A 7,961-nucleotide genomic window follows, 5' to 3' on the forward strand; every position below is an offset into this window, starting at 1 on the left:
CACACACACACACACACACACACACACACACACACACACACACACACACACACACACACACATATGAAATGCCAGTGACAGCACACAGGTAAACATTTCAAAACTGTCATCGCTTCACTTGGCTGGAGGCTTAATGGGTGGTGTCAGGTGTGCTATTGTTGGCTTTAAATGAAAAAAGTAGGCATGCTAAACCCTTTGCATTTCAGTCTCCCCACTCATGTCAAGCAGACTCGATGGTGTTTTATGCCCCCAACGTCGTCTTCCAGGCAGCGCTGCCACCGCTGACTTAAAGGCACCTAATCCTAAACCTAACCCCAACCCAAACCCTAACCTTAACCCATGCCTAACCCTAGTGCCTTCCAGGCAACGTTGGGGGCATAAAACACCAAGAAACTGTCAAGCAGCCAAACCTTTCTACACAAATGGTCGCTGTAGCAGCATCCAATTAGGATCAGAATGAGAATGAGAATATGCTTGGTTTCCAACAGTGGAAGAATATTCATGGGGCAATGTGGTGCGCTGAGAGTTGTGAGGATCTGTGGCTTATGTGTGTTGAATAGTTTAGTATAAGACTGGGGCAGGAGGGGGGGGGGGTAATTTGTGCTAATGGGTTCTTACCTCTACTGTGGGCGGTACTATGAGCGGTCCAACCACTATTATGATGTCAGGGTCTCAGCTGCGCAGGAGATTCCACGAGATGGACATGTGATTGTCACCATGACAACAAAAGCTTGGCATGACTGACGCTAGAGCAATCATCCGGAATAAAAATCTCAACCTCCAAAAAGGTACAAATCAAATTGTGAGTTGTTTTTTCTTTTACAACTGAAGCAATTTGTTCAGTTTGTACTTCAAATTGAGAAGAAATTGGTAAGGGTGTTCCCCACCTCAACTAGATATTTCAAGAAGCTATGACAGTAATTTAACTTAGGGTGGTTTTAAAAAACAATACATTTTCAGGGTAGCAAGAACTCCAGGGTAGTGAGAACCTTATTATTTACTTGACTTGCTAAAGGTGATAATTTAAAAGTTGTTTCAGCCTGAAATATGCACATGTGACTCACACTCTGAAAAGACAAGCCTCACACATACAGCTCACTCCCACTGTGACAGGGCTTGCTAAAGGTGACAGCTTAATTTCACATGGATTTATTCATTATTATTACTTATTATTACACGGCTCTTCACAAGGCAAGTAGAACGCTCCATTGACTTGAATGGGATTTCCCAAAGATCTAGCGGTCATTATTTCTTGGGAAAGGACTTCTGAAAAAAATAATGACCGCTGTCAATGGCAACAGAGTTTGTGCTTCTAATTCAGGTATTTCATATCACTATGCAAGGACTGGAACTTCATTCAAAAGTGAAAGCAGACGGTTGATCAGCTGTGTTCTAAAGAATGTTTGACTCAAGTTCAGCGTGCTGTTGCAAACTATTTGTTTCAGCAAATGCCACGATGAACGGTAACAAATAGGCTAGGCTATGTAGGCTAAAGTCATATTGTGGGGAGTTTATTATTTCGTTTTGGCAAGTAGCCATGTAATAAGTGGGATAGTGTATAGAACGCCGGTCATTATTGGGAAAATAAGTCTCTTCAGGGCGGAACAAGACCCCTCAGCTGCTCGTCGGGGTCCGGTTCGCCCTGTCGGGACTTATTTTCCCAATAATGACCGGCGTTCTATACATTATCCCTTACATAACTACCGCTGCAAAGTATGTTAAACCGTGATCATGCCCAAAAACTGAGGTATTTGAAGCCACTGGATAGTATCATATATCATACATGGGTGATGTTAAGAGATAATACACTGGATAAAAACAAAGAAAGTTCACTCCTGTCTCTTGTTTTCTATCCTGTGTTGATTAGATTACATTAGATTCAACTTTATTGTCATTGTGCAGAGTACAAGTACAGAGACAACAAAATGCAGTTTGTGTCTAACAAGAAGTGCAAAAAAGCAGAAAAGTGCCATGTGAAATAAGCTACACAGTATGGGCAGGTGCTGCATAAACAGTATAAGATATACATAGTGCAGTGTAGTAACAGTATCATTGAAGTGTAGTAACAGTAATATTATAAGAGTAGTAAAATAAGTGTATGTGCAGGTTGAATAGTACAAAGAGCAGTAGAATATAAATATATTATTTATTATAATGTAAGTGTAATTACAGTATGTACATTTTTTTATGCGACAGGATAGTGGAGAATGACAGGAAGAGAGTGGGAGAGAGAGTCGGGGTGGATCCAGGGAGGACCACGGGGCGGGAATCGAACCCGGGTTGCCGGCGTACAGTGCAGGTGCCCCAGCCAGTTCCACCACGGCTGGGGCCTAACAGTATGTACATTTATAAATATAAATAGAACACTATAGGTGGGATAGTGTAGAGCGTTCTGTGCATCAATTCTGATTACTGCCGCCACTATGCAGTCTCTAACCATGATAATGGCTCAACAGAAATACTCAAAGTAGTCCAACAAAATATTGCATTATGGGAATTTGAAAGCGTGTTGTTATCCCCTTCAATATCAATATTTTATGTCTGTTCAGTCTTACTGTTCACCTACAGAGGACTCAGATGAGTGAGACGTATCTCCATCATCCTCCTCCTCATCATCCTCATCTCATCATCACTGATGCAGATCAGACTGATGGCAGCAACAAGAAGTATTACACCACACAGAGGACATGGAGTACACCCTCTCGTTTTGCATTAAAACTGACCTCTACTCAAGCTTTCATTGTCAGTAATTCAATAAAACCAAATCCCATTTCTGCAGTACAGCAGTTATCACCTGCACTATTACACTATTACACTTTCATTCTGATGACTGAGGGAAAGAGGACATGTTTGTTCAACACACTGCTGTGGACAGAGACATGGAAAGTCAGCCAGTTGAAGTAAGGCTTAAGATCTGTGTACAAGACACCACTGTAGTAGAGCTTACAGACAAACAAACAAGAGAAAGCCTCCTATTTCAGACATCTTTCCATCCCACGTGTGGTCTGTTTACCTCCAACAATCACAGTGATGAAAAATTGAAATGGTCCGAGCAGTCTAGCACACAATGCATGATCCGAATCCTAAACGAAGAGTGCAATATTTGTTTTTTCATCATTGTCAGTTATGTTTATGTCCTCATTCTCTCTGTGATGCTATACAGTTGTGTGAAGAATAATAGCAGTGTTGTTTTAAAGCTCAAAATCCTTAGAATAGCTGTTAATTCCATAATATCAATGCATTGGGAACACTGCACATTCAATTTCATTTCAAAATCAAAACATGAACAAAATTGATCAAGTTTCTGTTATACCTTTACAGAAAGTGAAGAAAAAAGGAATGTTGTTCAAAAACATAGCAGTGTTTGCGCTGTTAAAAAATATAGCAGTGTTTGCATTTTCTTTACTAACTCAAACATTTACTGTATAAACTGAAAAATGTCTCAAGATTTTGCTTTACTTTGAATCACTGCACTAATATCTAGTTGCATTACCACTATTTCTGAGAAGTGCTTCACATCTATGTTGCATGGAGTCGACCAACTACTGGCACCTGTGAACAGGTATTCCAGCCCAGGACGATTGAACTATTCCACAATTCCTCTGCATTTCGGGTTATGCCTCACAAACAGCATTTTTGATGTCACCCCTCAAGTTTTCTAAAGAATTGAGGTCTGGGGATCGGGCTGGCCACTCCATAACGTCAATCTTGTTAGTCTGGAACCAAAACTTTGCTCGCTTACTGGTGTGGTTTGGGTCATTGTATTGTTGAAACACCCATTTCAAAGGTATTTCCTCTTCAGCATAAGACAACATGACCTCTGATCTGTGATCTCTGGTGTGTGATAAATAGGTACAACACCACAGTATGAGAAACATCCCTTGTGCACCACCATGCTTTACTGTCTTTAGTGTACTGTGGCTTGAATTCAGTGCATGTGGGTCGTTGGACAAACTGTCTGAGCTTTATTAATTTTTTTAAAACACACTGCTATTATTTTGCACACAACTGTACGGCTTAATATTTCATCTAGCATTTCTTATTTTTGACCCCTCTCCTTCGTATGTATCCTTGAGTGGAATCTTGTGGATGGCACTTAAAAATTATAACTATGGATATTACTTTAGGATTAAATAAGCATGCCTGACTACAAAAACATTTAAGACATTAGACTAGGGAACACAATTCTACATGGCAGTGACATTGCAGAAAGACTGTGATGCATCTCTGGCTCAGATAGGAGCCTGAATCTAAACCCCGTCTCAGCCAACACTGGCTCAGAATTGGGCCAGAACGGGTCCGAGACATGACAAATCTGTCCCTGAGTCAAAAGTCAGCTGGGCACAAAGAAGACAGGTGAAAATTAATCACCTAGATCAATGGAGCATGATCAGTTATCTCATTAAGAGTAAGAAATAGAGAATGAAAAGACGGTGAACTCAAACCATTGCTGCTATCATTAGAGCCATAAAGAATCTCTGTACATATGCAGATAAGACTGAAACTCTCTCCAGCAGCCCAGGCACAAGTCTGCTGCTTAATTGCATCATTTCCTGATTAGCATTAAAGGAGACGAGGGTAAAAATAGCCCCCCTGTTCCATGTTGCACCTGTATAATGCAATAGCCCCTTACTCTGTGATGGATGAGCTTTTTAATGCGCGGTTAAGAAACACCTGCAGACTTAGATTCCTGACACCTCCGTCCAAGGCTACCTGTAAACACACACACACACACACACACACATGCACACTCTCACACACACACACACACACACACACACACACACACACACACACACACACATGTAACTGACCTGTCTCTCTGGCCATCTGTAAAGAAGCACTGAGAGAAGGCCTTGTCGCTATCTGTAAGCCAGTGGATTGTGTTGAACAGAGAGAGGGCCGTGACCCCTCTAATAGCCACCACAGATGTTTAGCATGAAGCCACTCCTTGCTTGATGTAATGGGCTTCATTAGCCAGCATGCCTGGGCCTTTAGAGATACTGGGTGCACACTGAGGACGCCCAGATGTATCGGTGTCTCTGCGGAGAGGCTCGGTGTCCAGTCCCGCTCAGGCGACCGAGTGCGTGAAGAAAAAGACAGAGAGAGACCAGAGACCAGAGACGACTGGGCTGCTCTGTACCTCGCCGCTCGTTTCATACGTCTCTCCACTTCTAACATGAGCCTGACCCAGTTTGAGTCATCCCTGAGCTCACGTATATACATATTCATCGTCGCCTTAATCACTAGCCAGTGATGAGGGAAGAGAGGGGAGAGGGTGCGTGAGGGTGAGATAGATAGATTAACAAAGTGAGAAACAGAAATGGGGGGAGGGGGGGTGGGTGAGAGGAGGCACTAAAAGAACGGAGACCCAGTTTCTGTGAGATAGAGAGAGAAAGTTATAGAGAAAATAAAAGAAAGGAGAAGAAAAAAGCTAGAAATGAAGCAAGACTGCCATTAACACAGAGGAGCAGAGAGACTTTAATTCCATACTATCATACTGAAGAGCCTATTGTGCTGCAGCAGTGTCCCCTCCCCATGTCTGTGCTAAGCTGTGTGGTCCCTGCAGTAGGCTACATGTATTATTTACTTACAGTTGGAGAGGGGGAGCAAGGGACTGACAGATCGAGCACAGCTGAGGAGTAATATCACCAGTGGAAATTACAGTTTCTCATGAAGCGCCTGGGAGCAGTCAGTATACCTCTAATTTCCCTTGCTCCCAATAACACACACACACACACACACACACACACACACACACTAACACACACACACACACACACACACACACACACACACACACACACACACACACACACACGATGCATGAACACACATATACACAAACACATAAACACACCACACATATTAATATAATAGACTTCCATTTGCAAAGCATGAGAAATTGTGGGTTCTGATAGAGGTTCACTTCAGCCTTTTTTGACTGCCATATAATGATGCAATTCTGTAGCAATTCATCAAGACCAATAAATGTAAGCAAAAGTGATACAATGCCAGTAACATAAATTACATGGATGGTAGACACTATTTTACTTTGTGTGAGTGTGTGTGTGTGTGTGTGTGTGTGTGTGTGTGTGTGTGTGTGTGTGTGTGTGTGTGTGTGTGTGTGTGTGTGTGATAAAAAGGAAAATAGTATTAACATTAAAAGGGTCTAGCCTATTACAGACATTGAGAAAACTGCAGAAATATGGAGCCCCCAATGGAAATGTATTCTTTTTAAAGCTCCTATTGAGTTCCCTTGCAATAGTTTTGCATTTATTCGCAATACATTTTGTGTTCCCTTGCAATACTTTTTGCATCCCCTCTCAAAGTCAAAAGTATTGTGAGGGAATGCAAAACTATGGAGAGGAAACACAAAACTATTAGCCTACGAGTGAACACAAAACCTATTGCAAGGAATTTAACAACATTGTGAGGGAGCGCAAACTATTCCAGTGGAGCGCAAACTATTCCAGTGGAACGCAAAGTAAAAATACATTTCTAATAATTTCCACCTCTAAAAAGAATTCCCATCGGGGGCTCCCATGATGGAATAATGAAAATAACCTACTAAATCTACCCTCTAAATCTACCTTAAAATGGTAACTTCCACACGAAACAAAAGGCTTAAAACACAGAGGGAAGGAGGCATCTGGTTTGAGTTCCTATCTGCTAAATATGGATTCCAAAGACATTTTCCCGCTAGAGTGCGAATGAGTCTTTCATCCCATGCAGTTATTTATAGTCTCGTTTTATATACTCCCCTCTGCACTGGCTATTTTAGACAACAAAATATCAAGTATGTGAAATTACATTAGAGAGCGCAGAGAGGGGTAGAATTGCAGCCTCTTCATAACTTCCTTCTTGTCGCACTTTCACGCAACTCCCGCGGTCGACTGACACCATCTCTTCTGCCGGGGAGGTGAGTTTATGTGGCAGTGTGGCAGTAATCGCATTAGCCCGGATACAAACCGATGCTAATGTGGTTTGTGTTGGCTCAACCTAGGCAGCGATTAAATAAAAAGGGATTGAGGTGGGTAATTAAAAGTGAATTAAATATAATGTATTTTATTCTTAATGTGAGAAGTGCTGGAGAACCCATATTCATTTTTTATTTATTTATGTATGTATTTATTTATTTATTTATTGAGGACCAAGTATACAGAAGGAGGGAAAAGATACTCAAAGATAAACAATCCCAGAGGGACTGAATTATCTCACCCACATTTACATTCATAGTTGAAACTAAATTAATGTTTGTAGTAAAATGAGACAAAGGGTCAATTCAATACTCTTGTTGAGACACTATCTACTATGGAGGCTACAGCTCAGTAGCCTTGTTCATCTTTATTTGTGTCTAGCTAGTCTTTTATCACGGCTGTGTTAGACATGGCTCCAGAACAGTGCCCTGCAGCTATGCCTGTTCATCCCTGTGAATAACGGATCCCTTTCGACTCCACATCATTTAGGCAAGACTGGGGTGTGGTGGAGAAACAAAACTAGCAGGTGAGCAGCAGACACTGAGAAACGTTTTCTTGGAGTGTGTTGTTATTGTCAGTGTTGTTATTGTCATTTATCATTCGTCTCTCACACCAAGAGAGGGGGGGGGGGTGACAATGAGAATGTGTATGAGTGTCTCTGTATGAGATGACTCATCAGTCATGTCTAAGCCTCATAGATGGAGAGATGGGGGGTATTCATCTTCCATCCTCATAGAGTGAGTGATCAGTCATCTACTAGCCTCATACAGAGAAAAAGAGAGAGTAGTCTACACCTCTCTGAGCTCGGAATCTCACGCTGTCTTGGTATGTGTGTGTGTGTGTGTGTGTGTGCGTGTGTGTGTGTGTGTGTGTGTGTGTGTCTGTGTGTGTGTGTGTTCATGTGCGTGTATCCTACACATCACAGAGTCCTGGGTCTGGTGTTTGTGTGTATGTGTTTGTATGTGTGTGTGTGTGTGTGTG

The sequence above is a fragment of the Alosa alosa genome, chromosome 4 (assembly GCF_017589495.1).
Source record: "Alosa alosa isolate M-15738 ecotype Scorff River chromosome 4, AALO_Geno_1.1, whole genome shotgun sequence".
NCBI classification, from domain to species: Eukaryota; Metazoa; Chordata; class Actinopteri; order Clupeiformes; family Clupeidae; genus Alosa; species Alosa alosa.